Consider the following 18,901-nt stretch of genomic DNA (forward strand, 5'->3'; position numbering starts at 1 on the left):
TTTTAGAGGCAGTATAGTACCGTTTATGATTCATTAGTATTGCGGTACTTTACTAGTACCGGTATACCGTACAACAGCAAATCCACCGCGTTTGCAACAAGCTTCCTCACCTGTACTTGAGGTCGTAGACGTAGCTGCTGCCAAGCGTCTCTTCAATCGCCTTCTTAGTTTCCTCCAGAAGACTTTTGACGGCCGAGTCTCCAACAGCGAGCGTGACAATGCGACCCACCGGCAGGCCGCGGAGCAGCTGGGTGAGTCGTCGACTGTCGTTTCGTGATTCGTGGGTGTCGTAACGTTCCCTGAGCAGGATATCGGACGTGTCCTGGTCCACCACACGCAGGTTGATGCCTCTGCTGAAGTTGCGCTGGAAGGCGTAGCCTCCCGTCGTCAGGCCCGAGGCCGGCACGCTCTGGGTCAACAGAGACCAGGAAACTCGCTCTGTGCCGTGGAGCTCCAGGGTCCCGCCACTCATGACGCCGATGAACTTTCGTCCCAGATCGGGTACTTTGGGGATCTCCTTGCTGTCGGAGCGCCCCGTCAGGGCGATGGCGGCGTAGGAACGGTAGCGACATTTCGGTGCGCCGATGTAAAGGGCTCCGCCTTTTTCAATCAAGATGTGTCGTGTTCTCAAGGTTATGTTCTTGGAGCCGTCGGCATTGTCTGCAAATACTACACGGCCTGCGAAAGAAAAAGAAAAAGAGTGAGTGCTTCCATCCAGTAAAAGGACGCTACGCACACACACACAGAATAGGGATGTGATCGGCCATTGTTCAATATCAGCCCTATTTTGTGAAAAAGTATGTGATTGCCATTGCCGTTTATTGTCCTCTAATGCTGATCACAAAGGCGATCCCCTCTGGCTGACAAATTGTATGGCAATCGGCTAGCAGCTAATTGTGTATCTCCATACACAGTGTGGAGCCTTTTTTGGAAAAATATGCCAGAGGGGACCTTTATCACAGCGAAGAGGTCGCAGTACCGAGACACGTTTGTGCAAACGCAGGGTCTCCCCTAGACTGCCAAGACACCTCTGGTAGTGGGGTCGTGGTTACCATGACATCATCGAATGTTAAAACCAATGCATGGTAACAGATTTGTTTTTAAATGTATGTATATGTTTTTTTTTACCATTTTTTTTAACCATTTTTTTTACCAAGCTTTTATGATTGTAAAGGACAATGTTTTATCAACTGATTGCAATAATGTAAATTTGTTTTAACTATTAAATGAACCAAAAATATGACTTATTTCATCTTTGTGAAAATATTGGACACAGTGTGTTGTCAAGCTTATGAGATGCGATGCAAGTGTAAGCCATTGTGACACTATTGTTAATTGTTTTGTTTTTTTAGAAATGTCTAATGATAATGTCAATGAGGGATTTTTAATCACTGCTATGTTGAAATTGTAACTAATATTGATAGTGTTTTTGATAATATTCATTTTTGTTTCACTACTTTTGGTTTGTTCTGTGTCGTGTTTGTGTCTCCTCTCAATTGCTCTGTTTATTGCAGTTCTGAGTGTTGCTGGGTCGGGTTTGGTTTTGGAATTGGATTGCATTGTTATGGTATTGCTGTGTATTTGTTTTGTTAAATTGATTAATTAAAATATATATATATTTTTTTTAAATAAATAAATAAAATCGATTTTTTAAAAATGAGAATCAATTCTGAATCGCACGTGAGAATCGCGATTCGAATTTGAATCGATTTTTTTCCCACCCCCCTAATATATATATCTATATATATATAGATATATATAGATAAATTCATACTGTAATGGTCAGCTAATGTTAATATTTTATGTTCGTGTGGTTTGGATTTGATGTTAACTTTTCCCATGTTTACAAACACGTACCTCAAAAGGTGTTTGGTGGAAAATGAGGAAGCGTTGTTGTGTGTCGGGGGAAGCGCAGACTCACGGCTATGAAAGTGTTTGCACAGGAGGTAAAACCTGTTGGAATTGTGCTTTGTTATCATAAGATTGGTAATAAAAGTTAAAAATAGCATCAGACTTTGTGTGATTTTTTTATAGGGGCTACAATACATTGTAATACTTTAAATTGTTTTCAAGTAAAAAAATAAATAAAAATGTTAAAGGTGTGGCGGTAATAAAAATGGCGCCACACCACATTCAATTACATTAAGGGGAAACCCTGTAACGCTCGCGATGGCTGGAAGGTGACGCTCTGCTTGTTCACCACTCCCAGACTGTTAAACAAATGCCAAAAATATTCAAAGACACAAGGTAAAAGGCCTTTTTTGTTTATTGTTGTAGCAACATGTTTGGTAATATTTTGGAGAGCACCAAAGAGACATGTGTGTGTGTTGACAGTTAAGCTAGCTGTTGTTGTGTTTGGATAAAAAAAGACATTATGTTGCTTTGATACATATACAGTAGGGCTGCACAATTAATCGAAATCGACATCGAGGTTTTAATTAGTGTGGTTAATAACTGAAAGAGGCTGAGTTTTTTATGTTATGTTTTTTTTTCTCCGCCGTTGACCGGCATTTGAGCGACAGACATGTTGACCAATCAGAATTATTGAGCCTCGCGTTTGTTTGTCCCTCGCTTCAAACAGTAAGAAAGACGTCTGACTTTATGCAACGCTCTCAGCACCTGAGCGTGGAAACGAAAGCAGGGCGCTGCCGCCAACACGACTCGCCGATGAGAAGGGCCGCAAACTAACACAAATTAGGAGGAAAAGGATTTTAAAGCCAAATGTCCTGTTGCAGGAATATTTCAGCTTCAAATCGGATGGGCAATATGAGCCCATCAACACGGACGAATGAGCGAAAATGCTGTCGCGATCACGTGATAGCAATAAACACAACGTCCGACCTCATTTTTCCATCTGGGAAAAAAATGCACTTTCAGATGTTCAATATGTATTCAGGTTAAATTTTTGCTTACAGAAATTAGTCTTTCATTTTCTTTTTTTATTTAGGAGAACAAAATTGTTTATCTTCTGATTACAGTAAAATGGTGAACAGTTCTACAGTAATGAGAAATTAAAGTGTGTATCCTTTTAAATGACTACTTGCATTATTGTATTTTATGATTACATTATATTATAATCACTGTAGAGTTTTAATCGAATATTTCTTTAGTTTAAGAGCTTGATGTATACAAAAGATCAAAAGAGAATGTGTTGATTGACAGTCAAAATGTAACAGCTATTTCTTCACTCATTATTTTTGCAGTTCTATGCAATTTTATGTAAAAAACATAAAAGTGCAATATAATCGCAATTTTGGAGAAAAAAAATCGAAGTTAGTATTTTTCTCAAAATCTTGCAGCCCTCATATACAGTACAGTTAGTGTCTTTAAAGTGTGCATTTTTTATTATTAAATAGTGACTTTTGTCGAGGCTCAAACCAATTATTCATGTTTACATTGTTTCTTATGGGGAAATCTGTTTCACTATACCGGGGGCTCCCTGGAGGTTTTTAAAAATGTATGAAAATGAAAAAAGATGAGGGAAAAATATGTTTTCATACAGTTTTTGTAGGAGGACAAACATGACACAAACGTTCCTAATTGTTAGAAATCCCACTGTTTGTATTAGACATGCTTCACTGATGACAGTATTTGGCGAGCACCATTTTGTCCTACTAATTTCGGCAGTCCTGGAACACATACAACTTTCTCCGACGTTGCCACAGAAAGACGTGTTTTATGCCACTCCTCCTTTGTCTCATTTTGTCCACCAAACGTTTTATGCTGTGCGTGAACGCACAAAGGTGAGCTTTGTTGACTTGTTGGAGTGCGAATCAGGCATATTTGTTCAGTGCATGGCTGAAAGCTAATCAATGCTAACATGCTATTTAGGCTAGCTGTAAGCACATATTGCATCATTATGCCTCGTTTGTAGGTATATTTGAGCTCATTTAATGTCCTTTACTTATGTCGTCTGTGTATTTAATTTATATTTGCATGTCTCATGACACATTTATAGGGACGACGTGGCGAAGTTGGTAGAGTGGCCGTGCCAGCAATCGGAAGGCTGCTGGTTACTGGGGTTCAATCCCCACCTTCTACCATCCTAGTCACGTCCGTTGTGTCCTTGGGCAAGACACTTCACCCTTGCTCCTGATGGCTGCTGGTTAGTGCCTTGCATAGCAGCTCCTGCCATCAGTGTGTGAATGTGTGTGTGAATGTGGAAATACTGTCAAAGCGCTTTGAGTACCTTGAAGGTAGAAAAGCGCTATACAAGTATAACCCATTTCTTTATCATTTATCATTTATTATCTGTAATTTATGATAGTTGTTTGTGTGTCATGTTGTTCCAGACCACAGCAAACGTTACCCAGCTTGCAAAGGTTGTATTAAATCTATTAGAAGAAGACAGCCAGCCGTTTCCTTTAACTTGGACACACACATCTATACCTTTGGCCATTCTAAGCCAGTCATTTCCAGGAGTTATCGCACCCTCTGAGAAGTTTTACTAATGTTTTCCAATTTGATTGATTTATTGGTTTAGACTTTTATTAGTAGATTGCACAGTACAGTGCATATTCCGTACAATTGACCACTAAATGGTAACACCCGAATAAGTTTTTCAACTTGTTTAAGTCGGGGTCCACGTTAATCAATTCATGGTAAATGTTGTAAAAATGTGTAAAATAAATATTACATTTCAACATTTCTGTCAACAAATGTTTGCATCATCCTGCAACACATAGTCATTTTGATAGTAGGCTAATATAGCTAATATAGACAGTTACATCATGTGTTGCCTTCATTATAACACACAAGTCAAAGCGGTTGCCTAGCAACCAAAAGCTACGGCGAGTCTATAGCGGTTTTAAAGTGCTTTCGACGACGCATAGTGATATAAGTTGACAGGCTGACACCTCAAATTGATCTCTGAACGGCGGAAGGTACGAAATTGTTGAAACAAACAAGTTAAAAGTCCCGCAAGTCACTAAAGAAGCAACTGCCGTTCAAAACACAAGAGGCACTGACGTCAGCAACCAAAGCTAAAAGAACTGAAATCCCGAAACGTTCGGTGTCAGCTGACCAAGGACACAAGGTGGAACAAGATTTGAGGTTGGACACAGGACATGATGGGAATCAAGACGGGATACTACAAAAACTAATCCATGACTTTGGAAAAGTGGAAAAAGCAATGAGAGAATTTAAAGAAGAAATAAAAGAAGAAATGAAAGAAGATCTGAGAAAAGCAACAACAGAATACAAACAAGATCTGAAAAGTCTGCAGGAAAATATAGAAAGTCTGCAAACTCAGAATAACAACATAAAGGACTTCTATGAAATGCACCAACAAATGAGGACCCTTCACGAAGACAACAACATGCTGTGGAATATCATAGATGAAATGGATCAGGATAAACGAATGAATGATATAAAAAAATCTGTCGATGGTAACAACGTGGATATGTCACTTGTTAAAGAAGTGATGGATTGTGTCTTGAAGCCGTTTACTTATACCTGTATATGTAATAAATCTTTATCAACTGGAAATTTTCCTGACAAAATGAAAATTGCTAAAGTTATTCCGATTTATAAAAATTGTGATAAACATATGGTCTCAAATTATAGACCGGTGTCTCTACTACCTCAATCCGCAAAAATTCTTGAGAAATTATTTGTAAATAGACTTGATAAGTTCATTGACAAACTTGAGCTACTGAATGACCATCAATACGGGTTCAGGAGTAATCGATCGACATCCCGAGTGGTGATGGACTTTGTAGAAAACATAGCTACAGCAATAGAAAAAAAGAAACACACCGTTGGAGTATTTATTGACTTATGTAAAGCTTTTGACACAATCGATCATTCCTTACTTCTGCAAAAATTGGAAAACTATGGTATAAGAGGTGTTTCACAACAGTGGTTAAGTAGTTATTTAAGTAATAGATCTCAATATGTGGAAATTAATAAGACTAAATCACAGCCAAGAAGAGTAACTTGTGGGGTTCCACCAGGCTCGGTATTGGGACTTAAGTTATTTATACTTTATTTAAATTATATTTGTTCAGTATCTAATCAATTTAAATGTATTATGTTTGCAGATGATACAAATGTATATTGTTTAGGAGAAGACTTGAAGGAAGTGTTGAGGATAATAGAGGTTGAGTTGATTCAGCTAAAAAAATTGTTTGATATTAATAAGTTATCATTAAATGATAAGAAAACTACATTTATGGTGTTTAGTGGTGCAAGGACAAATTGTGAAGCAAAATTAAAATTAAATCTTATGGAAATTGATAGAATATATGAAACTAAATTCTTGGGAATAATAACTGATCATAAATTATGTTGGAAACCGCATATTGAATATATAAAGGGAAAAATATCCAAATCCATTGCAATGGATGTATGCTATGTTCCACCTCCCAGGGGGTGGAACAAGGGGATGGGTCAAATGCAGAGAGTAATTTCACCACACCTAGTGTGTGTGTGACTATCAGTTGTACTTTAACTTTAACTTTATTCTTTATAAAGTAAAACACATGCTAAATAAGACATGTCTGCAAATGTTATATTAATATTTTATTTTTCCATATTTAACATATTGTGTTGAAGTTTGGGGAAATGTTTATAAAACAAACATAAACCCAATAATTAAACTTCAAAAAAGGGTAATTAGAATAATACACAAAGCATGCTACTATGAACATACCAATCTATTATTTATAAGTTCTAATGTGTTAAAATGATCAGATATTGTGTTTTTAAAAACAATGGAAATTATGTTTCGAGTAAAGAACAACAGCCTTCCAGCTTGTATTCTTAGGTTATTTCAATTAAGAGGAGAAAACTATAATTTACGGGGGATATTGATTTTTGAAAAAGGTAAAGTAAGAACGAATATAAAATACAAATGTATTTCAGTTTTAGGAGTTAAAGGGTGAAACAAGCTCAGTGATGAGCTGAAGACATGTAGTTCTTTGTTAAGGTTTAAGAAAACCTTGAAAGGTGAAATACCGGTAATTGAAAATTATAAAATATAACAACAATTACTTTCATCCCATTGATTTTTTTAATGTTCCAGGCAATCTAATTTTCAGTGAATGTATAGGATAGGCAAATATAAGCTTTGGCTTCAACCTATTCATTTTTCGGTCATTCTTTTTATTTTATTTTCTTTTTGTGTGTAAATGTGTATGATTGTTAAATATGTCTAATCTGTATTGTTAAACTGGTCACACAAAATGATTGATGGTTGATTATATGACCGAAATAAACGTATTTAATTTAATTTAATTTAATTTCATGAGTGCATCCACCTACACTTATAGAGATTATTGAAACAACATAAAAGATTGTTGAACGAGAAAATGAACCTGAACTACAAAGTGGTAAAAAAACACGTCATTTGCTATAGATAATATCTTAGAATGTATCACCATTGAAATATGTAAGGAAAAAAACAAAAACATATTCATCAGTTGTATATATAGATCACCTAAGTCAAGTATAGAAACATTTGAAGAATGGATCAAGGCAAATTACATAGACAATGGTAAATAAATAATTTTCTTATGTGGTGACTTTAATATTGACTTATTGAACCCTAACAAGCAAAAGTGACTTAATTGATACAATGTACAGCATCATTTTATATCCTAAAATTACAAAGCCAAGCAGAATCACAGGACACTGTGCCACGCTTATTGATAATATTTTTACCAATGATTTTGATAATAGCACTACAAGTGGTCTACTTATAACCGACGTTAGTGATCATCTGCCAGTTTTCACAATATATGATGGAAACTACAAGAAGAAGACCATGGAAGACAACATGACATTTCGAAGACTTTGCACAGAGAAGAGGATGATTGCTTTCAAAATTGAGCTAGAAAAGCAAAATTGGGACAATGTGTACAATGAAAATGAGGTTGATGAAGCATATGAACATTTCTTAAACAAGTTCATAATACTTTATGACAAACATTGTCCATGGATACAACTCTGTAGAAAGCAGAGAAGTAATAATCAACCATGGATGACAAAAGGATTAAAAAATGCATGTAATAAGAAGAATATATTATATAGAAAATGTATAGCACAAATAACTACAGAAGCAGAAAATAAGTACAAAAAGTATAAAAACAAGCTAACTAACATACTACGAACATGTATAAAATAATATTACAGTCAATAATTAGACAGGAACAAAAACAATATGAGAGCAACATGGGGAATCCTCAATAGCATTATTAAAAATGGCACTAAGAGGGATTAACCCCAATACTTCTTAGACGGAAACAAAAATAATGACAACATAAAGGAAGTAGTTGAACGCTTCAATAATTACTTTGTAAATATTGGATCGAAATTGGAAGAAAGGATTCCAGACCCAGTTTCAATTGATGACTATAATGATACCATAGAGAGAAATCCCAACTCCATGTTCCTCAGTAATGTGACACAGGAGGAAATAGTTAAAATCGTGAAAAAATGCAAATCTAAGACTTCAACTGATTGTAATGGAATTTATATGGAAATGATAAAAAAAAAGGATATTGAAGAGATCTCAGGACCATTAATGTATATTAGTAACCTATCATTTCAAACAGGTACATTCCCAAACAAAATGAAAATGGCTAAAGTTGCACCAATTTATAAAACTGGAGACAAACACCAATTTACAAATTATAGACTTGTTTCTTTACTTCCACAATTTTCTAAAATCATTGAAAAACTGTTCAATAACAGATTAGAGAGTTTCACAAAGAAAAATAGAATACTCGATGAGAACCAATATGGATACAGAGCTAATGTTTCAACTTCGATGGCTTTAATTGAAATTACAGAAGAAATTACCAATGCAATAGATAGTAAAAAATGTGCGGCAGCAGTGTTGATAGATCTAACTAAAGCATTTGACACAATTAATCACAATATTTTAATCAAAAAACTAGAACGATGACATCAGAGGGTTGGTCTTAAACTGGATTAGAAATGATTTAACGAACAGGAAACAATACGTGAAGCTAGGCGAACACACATCTACAACGCTAAATATATCCTGTGGTGTACCTCAGGGATCAATACTAGGACCAAAAGTATTCAATCTCTATATAAATGACATTTGTAAAGTTACAAAAGATTTAAAGTTAGTATTATTTGCAGATGATACAACAGTGTTTTCTTCAGGACAGAACACACAGAAGCTAATACAAATAACAGAAGAAATGAACAAATTAAAAAGATGGTTTGACAAAAACAGACTATCTTTGAATCTCAGTAAAACTAAAATAATGCTATTTGGTAGCAGTAGAAGAGAAAGTCAAACACAAATACAAATAGAGGGAATAGAAATTGAAAGAGTAAATGAAACCAAATTTCTAGGTATACCGGTAATGATTGATGATATATTGAACTGGAAATCTCATGTAAAAAATATACAACATAAAGTAGCAAGAAACACGTCAATAATGAATAAAGCAAAACATGTTCTAGACCTAAAATCACTCCGTATTCTCTACTGCTCGCTAGTGTTACCATATCTGAGTTATTGTGTAGAAATATGGGGAAATAACTACATAAGTACACATCATTCATCAACGGTGTTACAAAAAAGATCAGTTAGAATAATACATAATGTTGGATATAGAGAACATATAAACCCCTTATTTATTGAATCAAAAATACTGAAATTCCATGACATAGTGAATTTGCAAACAGCTAATATTATACACAAAGCAAACTATAATCTGCTACCCAAGAATATACAACAGTTCTTCCCAAAAAAAAGAGGAGAAATATAATCTTAGAGAAAAATGTATGTATGCACGTACAACACTTAAGACTTTAAATATATCTGTATGTGGAATTAAATTATGGAATGGACTAAGCAAAGAAATCAAACCATGTACTAATATGATCCATTTCAAGAAACTCTTCAAACTTAAAGTGTTTACAAAGTACAAAGAAGAAGAACAATGATAAACATTCTGAATTTATTTCATCCATCCATCCGTTCATTTTCAAAATAATCTTACTCATCTCACCATATGAAATGTAACTTACTTCACCGAGTATTATTTATTTTTATTGTGATTACTTATGGAGTATAGTGTGAATAAATTGAGAACAGGAAGTGGACAAAAGTTTTAGCAACTGTTATGTGAAAGAAAAGGGGTAGGATTAAATAAGCTCTGCTTCTTCCTCTTCCTTTTCAAACATTTTGAATAGAGAAACTGGAAATTGTGATGTATCATGTTGTATGCTTGCATGTTCCAAATAAACTCAAACTCAACTCAACTTATATAAGACTTTTAAAGTCATTTTGATAGTAGGCTGATATAGCTAATATAGACACTTATATCATGTGTTGCCTTCATTATAACACTTATATAAGACTTTTAAAGTCTTTTTGATAGTAGGCTAATATAGCTAATATAGACACTTACATCACGTGTTGCCTTTATTATAACACGTATATAAGACTTTTAAAGTAATTTTGATAGTAAGCTAATATTGACACTTACATCATGTGTTGCCTTCATTATAAGACTTAAATAAGGCTTTTCATTTTTTTGCGGCTCCAGACACATTATATTTTGTATTTTTGCGCTTTCAACTGTTTGAGTTGCCGACCCCTGCACCATAAGAACGTTTCGGTTGGTGAACCATGTTCAAGAACCAATTCAGTTTGTGAAATCGAGGTTCCACTGTATTACGAGAATCGATTCTGACTCAAATAGTCGCCCTAAGAATCGGAATCAAATTGAATTGTGAGTTGCCTGAAGATTCCCACCACTACCAACGATGACTTCACGGCTTACCTCCTGATTGGATGGTGAGTGAACGGAAAGTCGCTGAAGACTCCAGTCGAAATAAATCTCCCCTCCTGACGACAACCGCCGTTTGTGGTTGTTGGCCCGGGTTCCAGTCGCTCAAAGAAGGGTTGTGGTCAGGGCAATTCTCTATTAAAAAAAATTAAAATAAGAGCGCATTCAGCATCTGTACAACACCTGTGCTACTAAATTAAGAGCTAATACGCAACACTCACCATTTAAAATGTCCCCGCTGGTGAGACTAAGGACGAGTATGAGGGTCAACAGGAAGGCACCCATAGATACCCCTAAGCAGATAAGTGTGTTTTTTCTCTGCTGCAGGCTCTGAGCATGCTCTCTGTCCTGGTTGCCATCTGTAAGGCTGAAAGTGGCCTGTCTCTGCGGCACCAGGCCCTGAGGTTTGATCGGTGGCGGCGGTGGCGGAGCTTTGGCCGGTGGCGGTGAGCGGACCGGAGCCACCCGCCCGGGAACATAACCCGGAGGCCGCGGGTGGTGTCCTTGGGGGGGCGCCGCAAAGACGGGGAAGCGGCTCGGACCATCACTTGTCGGCATGATATTTACGTCTGCTGACGCCCGCTGCTATCTGAAAGGAAACCAAAACCGAGAGGCGGCGAGCAAAAGTCAGAAAAACAATAACATCCTTTCGACAACAGGGCACGGGTCGAGCCACTGAGGAGGGAAAACGTTAGAAAAATATGGAATGTTTTTGCAACTGTTGCATGCAAAGGACGAATAATTTGAGTCAGATTTGTGTTTTTATTCACGGCAATGCTGAATTAATCAATGTTATTCAAACATGCAAGTCAGAAATACGGCTGAAAACTGTATCACAATATGAGTGTTTTACATCTCTCAATATATAGATACATATTGATTTTTTTATGACCTATGGAAAATTAGGAGCAGAAGAAAAATATATTAAATTAAAAAAATTTAAAATGTTTTATTGAAATGTAACCTTCCTCTGATTATAATCCCCTCAGCTATCAAGGCAGAAAGGAAAAGTCAACACAAGCATGGAAAACACTCAATGTCAACAAAAGAGTAAAATCACATTGAACACTTAACAATACGCTCTTAAAATGAAGGAATATGTAAGAAATGCTTCATAAAGTGTAAGAAAATAGTGCAAAGTGTGAAAATGTAAACACAGAGGAACCTGAGAAGAACTATTTTCCGCAGGTTTCGTGCCAGGAAATTACAGCTGTGCTCTAAAGCAGTGGTTCTCAACCTTTTTTCAGTGATGTACCCCCTGTGAACATTTTTTTAATTCAAGTACCCCCTAATCATAACAAAGCATTTTTGGTTGAAAAAAAGAGATAAAGAAGTAAAATATAGCACTATGTCATCAATTTTGGATTTATTAAATTGTATAACAGTGCAAAATATTGCTCATTTGTTGTGGTCTTTCTTGAACTATTTGGAAAAAAGATATAAAAATAACTAAAAACGTATTGAAAAATAAACAAGTGATTCAATTATAAATAAATATTTGTACACATAGAAGTAATCATCAACTTAAAGTGCCCTCTTTGGGGATTGTAATAGAGATCCATCAGGATTCATGAACTTAATTCTAAACATTTCTTCACAAAAAAAGAAATCTTTAACATCAATATTTATTGAACATGTCCACAAAAAATCTAGCTGTCAACACTGAATATTGCATTGTTGCATTTCTTTTCACAGTTCTTTTTGACAATCTGATGTACCCCTTGGCATACCTTCAAGTACCCCCAGGGGTACGCGTACCCCCATTTGAGAACCACTGCTCTAAAGGGTGAGGTGGTGTGGTATTAGCGGTCTTGGTGGGGACAAGCACCTTGCATCATTTACAGACCACATTGGTCCCTTTGAAAAAATACAAAAAAGTGTCATGCTCTCCAGGTAGGCCTGGGTAATATGGCCTCAGAATAAAGTCTCTGGTATTTTCACAAAAAGTTTAATTTACAAATATTTTTTTCAGATTTAAAAAATAAAATTAAAAAAAATAAAAAAGGAAAATGTAAGAAAGTCTTAATAAAGTGTAAGAAAAAAAGTGCAAAGTGTGAAAAACTAAACAGAGAAACCTGAGAAGAACTATTTTCTGCAGGTTTCGTGCCAGGAAGTTACAGCTGTGCTCTAAAGGGTGAGCACAGCTGTAAGGCGGTGTGGTCTTTGGTCTGACTACGGTCCATTTTGAAAAAAATCCAAAAAACTGCCATACTGTCCAGGTGACTTTTCAAGTTTTATCCATAATTTCTTCGCTCTCTGAAGCACTTAGAGGTGGGGGAAATAATCAACTTTTTGATGCATCGCAATTCGGACATGGGCGTGAAATCGATTAGTAAATGTCAATAATCTATAATTTATTGTTTGTAAATTATGTAATGCAGAGAGATCTAAAATGTGGCTGACCTCACCAAGAGATCCGACCAGCTCCTTGATTATAGAGCACGTACAGCTGTGGTCAAAAGTTTACATACACTTATAAAGAACATAACGTCATGGCTGTCTTGAGTGTCCAATAATTTCTACAACGCTTATTTTTTTGTGATAGAGTGATTGGAGCACATACTTGTTGGTCACAAAAACATTCATGAAGTTTGGTTCTTTTATGAATTTATTATGGGTCTACTGAAAAGGTGACCAAATCTGCTGGGTCAAAAGTATACACACAGCAATGTTAATATTTGGTTACATGTCCCTTGGCAAGTTTCACTGCAGTAAGGCGCTTTTGGTAGCCATCCACAAGCTTCTGGCAAGCTTTTGGTTGAATTTTTGACCACTACTCTTGACAAAATTGGTGCAGTTCAGCTAAATATTTGGGTGTTCCAACAGGACAATGATTGATTGATTGATTGAAACTTTTATTAGTAGATTGCACAGTACAGTACATATTCTGTACAATTGACCACTAAATGGTAACACCCGAATAAGTTTTTCAACTTGTTTAAGTCGGGGTCCACGTAAATCAATTCATGGTACAAATATATACTATCAGCATAATACTGTCATCACAAGAGTTAATCATCAGAGTATATACATTGAATTATTTACATTATGTACAATATTTACAATCCGGGTGGTGGGATGAGGAGGGTTTGGTTGATAACAGCACTTTAGTCATCAACAATTGCATCATCAGAGAAATGGACATTGAAACAGTGTAGGTCTGACTTGGTAGGATATGTACAGCGAGCAGAGAACATAGTGAGTTCAGAAAGCAAAAGAACAAGTATATACATTTGATTATTTTCATTTGGTTATTTACAATCCGGGGAGGGTGTTAGTCAAGGGTTGAAGTTGACTGGAGGTGTTCTTTTAGTGCAGTTTTGAAGGAGGATAGAGATGCCTTTTCTTTTACACCTGTTGGGAGTGCATTCCATATTGATGTGGCATAGAAGGAGAATGAGTTAAGACCTTTGTTAGATCGGAATCTGGGTTTAACGTGGTTAGTGGATCTCCCCCTGGTGTTGTGGTTATGGCGGTCATTTACGTTATGGAAGTAGTTTGACATGCACTCCGGTATCAGGGAGGTGTAGCGGATTTTATAGACTAGGCTCAGTGCAAGTTGTTTTACTCTGTCATCCGCCCTGAGCCAGCCCACTTTGGAAAGGTGGTTTGGAGTGAGGTGTGATCTGGGGTGGAGGTCTAAAAGTAACCTGACTAGCTTGTTCTGGGATGTTTGGAGTCTAGATTTGAGGGTTTTGGAGGTGCTAGGGTACCAGGGGGTACCCTAGCACCCTAAACACACATCAAAAGTAGTAAAGGAATGGCTAAATCAGGCTAGTATTAAGGTTTTAGAATGGCCTTCCCAAAGTCCTGACTTAAACGTGTGGACAATGCTGAAGAAACAAGTCCATGTCAGAAAACCAAAACATTTAGCTGAACTTCACCAATTTTGTCAAGAGGAGTGGTCAAAAAATCAACCAGAAGCTTGTGGGTGGCTACCAAAAGTGCCTTATTGCAGTAAAACTTGCCAAGGGACATGTAACCAAATATTAACATTGCTGTATGTATACTTTTGACCCAGCAGATTTGGTCACATTTTCAGTAGACCCGTAATAAATTCATAAAAGAACCAAACTTCATGAATGTTTTTTGTGACCAACAAGTATGTGCTCCAATCACTCTATCACGAAAAAATAGGAGTTGTAGAAATTATTGGAAACTCAACACAGCCATGACATTATGTTCTTTACAAGTGTATGTAAACTTTTGACCACGACTGTATGTTCCCGTTTTAAACAAATGTCCATGAATTTCATTACTGTGATGTTAATTAATTCAACATTTCTTATTACAAATGCACTGGTTTTCAAAGTTGCAAGTAAAAAAACGTTTATTTAGTGAAACGAAAAGAAATGTAAAACTGCATCAATAATCGATTTTTAATTCAATCGTAGCTTCTGAATCGTAAGGTGCCCAAACATTGTCACCTCTCGCTGCACTCATTTTTACGTTCTCTTCTCACGCAGTGCAAAGAATAGGGGTAGGATTGTATAAGCTTTGCTTCTTCCTACTCCTTTTCGGACAGGTTGTAAAGAGGAATGATATGAAATGATGTGATGTATCCTATTGTGTGTTAATGTTCGAAAGAAATTCAACAAGATGACGCAACCAAACTTGCTAGTTAATACTGATACCTAATTGACTGATCAGTGATCACTTCCTGCGTTGCTCGGTTATTCGGTTTTATCAAACGCATTTTTTATTGATATTGATTACGTGTCTATCGCAATATTCATTGATACGGTTTTAACACACACAATGTTAAAGTATGAGGAGGCAACGGGGTGAGTGCCAAAGACGTCAGACTAAAAAGGTCAAAGGGAAGGGAAAAAAAACACTAAAAGGGCTCATAAACCTCACCAGAGACCACAGGAGCCTTTCAACAAAAAGTCTCTACCCTTTTAATAATCCTCATAAATGGTGTTTGATTAACTATAAATGCACCTTTGGGGCGGTATAGCTCGGTTGGTAGAGCGGCCGTGCCAGCAACTTGAGGGTTTCAGGTTCGATCCCCGCTTCCGCCATCCTAGTCACTGCCGTTGTGTCCTTGGGCAAGACCCTTTACCCACCTGCTCCCAGTGCCACCCACACTGGTTTAAATGTAACTTAGATATTGGGTTTCACTATGCTGCTCCCCAAGGGGATGGGACAAATGCAGAGGACAAATTTCACCACATCTAGTGTGTGTGTGACAATCATTGGTACTTTAATCTTTAAAGCGCTTTGAGTCCCTAGAGAAAAGCGCTATATAAATATAATTCACTTCACACACTTCACTTCCCCTTGCTCACTCCCTGCTGAGTTTTTATGTCCAAAGTCTGAAAGATCGCAGCGAATATTAGATCCCAGCATTCCTAGAACGGTTTATAATTACAGTAGAGAAGTGGAGATGAGGAAAGTAGCACCAAGTAGGCAATAAGCACACATGTACATATACAAACACACGTAGTAAGCACACATGTACATATAAAAACATGCATAATAAGCACACATGTACATGTAAAAACATGCATAATAAGCACACATGTACATATAAAAACATGCATAATAAGCACACATGTACATATAAAAACATGCATGATATAAAAACATGCATAATAAGCACACATGTACATATAAAACATGCACAATAAGCACACATGTACATGTAAAAAATACATAAACACACATGTATATGTAAAAACATACATGTACATGTAAATACATACATAGTAAGCACAAACGTACATGTAAAAACATACATAATAAGCACACATGTACATATAAAAACAAACATAATAAGCACACATGTACTGTACATGTAAAAACATGCATAATAAGCACACATGTACATATAAAAACATACATGATAAGCACACATGTACATGTAAAAACATACATAGTAAGCACACATGTACATATAAAAACATACATAGTAAGCACACATGTACATGTAAAAACATACATAATAAGCACACATGTACATATAAAAACATACATAATAAGCACACATGTATATATAAAAACATACATAATGGCCCTACAATGCATTTGAAACCGAAGTAGAGGAAATGACGCTGCAAGAAAAAAAGGCTTTATCAGCACTTTTCTTTGACCCAAGCACCTTCCAGCTACAGCACTGTACTGTAGTGACCCTCTCAACATATTGCTGAATAAACCTCATGACTTTAAAAGTGTAAAAACAATACCGCCAATAATCACGCATAATGTGCAAGAGCTACACATTTTTTTATTTTCTTTGGTGTTTTTTTTGCACACTCGTATTCTTGGTGATCTGCATCAATTTAATAACGTGTCATTCAGGAATGAAAATACATTTCTGTCAATATGCATCACAAGAAAAGCAGTAATATGAAAACAATGGATATATGTTGATAGTCCAACTCACACTGACTGGTATACACAAGCTAAGGAGATGATATCAGTACAAGAAACTGCATTCAGTTCCAATAATAATGAGTCATATATTGCAATATGGGATTCATTATAAATAAGTTTAAAGTATTAAACAAACCTAAAATATGACTTATTTTTATCCTTGTGGTAAATATTGGACACAATGTGTTGTCAAGTCTATGAGAAGCGATGCAAATGTAAGCCACTGTGACAATATTGTTCTTTTTTTATTATTATTATTAATGGCTCTAACAATAATATGTTCAATGTTTACTTGTAGTTTTTTATGTTTTTTAATCACTGTTATGTTGGAATTCTTATTAAAATTGATACTGTTGTTGATATTATTTATTTTTGTTAGACTCTTTTGGATTTTTTGGGTCTTCTCCATTGCTCTGTTGATTGCTATTCGCAGAGTTGCTGGGATGGTTGGTTTGGAATTGTATTATGTGTAGGTGTTTTTTGGACTGATTATAATATTTAAAAAACTGGAAAAAAAATCTGCTTCCAGAAGTACACAGACTCACATTTTCTTGAATTTTACCCGAAGGTTTACTGGCCCCCAGATAACTTCGGTTGCGAAATCATGCTACACGCTGTAATTTAGGTTCGCAGATATTAATTACTTTAGTAATCGAGTAATCTATCAATTCAGTGATTCTCAAACTGTGGTACGTGTACCACTATTGGTACGGCAATTAATTATTCAAACTAGGGCTGGGCGATATGGCCTTTTATTAATATCTCGTTATTTTTAGGCCATGTCACGATAAACTATATATTTTGCCTTAGCCTTGAATGAACACCTGATGCATATAATCACAGCAGTATGATGATTCTATGTGTCTACATTAAAACATTATTGTTCATACTGCATTAAAATATGCTCATTTTAAACTTTCATGCAGAGAGGGAAACCACAACTAAGTCAATTTTCCAAAACTGTATTTATTAAGTAGTGGCACAAACATTCATGTCATTTCCAAAACAGAAAGTGCAAGATTGTCAGAGACATTTTAAAACAAGCAATTGGTGCACTTTTGTGCATGATGTAACTAAGATGACTTATCAAAACAACACTAAATTGAAGTGTGCGTTTTGTACAGAATGCCACTACAATAGTTTAAAACTAATAAAGAACACTTTTGTGCATGATGTCACACAAGATATTTCAATAACTGTCAAATAAAAATTAGCTGCATAATAGGAAATCAAATAGTGTATGTCCTTCGCTATGTGGTAGGTTCCTGCGGACGTTATCTCCTTCTGTTGTTGACTAGTTTTTCCATACGGTGTTGATGTGGAAATGGTTGCTTGGGCATTTTGTGGGTGTGGCACCGGCCGAGATGTTGACATGAGGAGTTTCAAGAACTCATTCTCTAGCGGGGGACTTTTCAAATGATGCTACATTAGCAGTGCTGCTACTTTTTGTAGCAACGCTTTGCCTCATACTTGACATATTACGGTTGTCTGTTCAACATATTTCCGCTTGAAGCCAAACCACCGCCAGACGATGGACCCCGTGCTGTTTTTCTTGGAAATGAATTATTCCTCAATTTGTTACCAGATTCGCACCTTCTTTCTCTCGTACTACCACTCGCACCGCATCGTTAGCACCACAGCTAATGTTACCCGTGTCGCTACCTCTCTGCTCCGTCATGTGCAACGTCATGTTGCACGCGCGACAGTATGTGACGTATGTAAGAAGGTGCACTCGTTTTATGTCTCAG

General features: G+C 36.2%; 1 pseudogene; it reads right to left on the reverse strand.

The window, feature by feature from the left end:
• Positions 1-18,901, reverse strand: part of LOC133631792 (cell surface hyaluronidase-like) — a 104,459-nt pseudogene that overhangs the window by 68,897 nt on the left and 16,661 nt on the right.

This window comes from Entelurus aequoreus, linkage group LG17 (assembly GCF_033978785.1).
Source record: "Entelurus aequoreus isolate RoL-2023_Sb linkage group LG17, RoL_Eaeq_v1.1, whole genome shotgun sequence".
NCBI classification, from domain to species: domain Eukaryota; kingdom Metazoa; phylum Chordata; class Actinopteri; order Syngnathiformes; family Syngnathidae; genus Entelurus; species Entelurus aequoreus.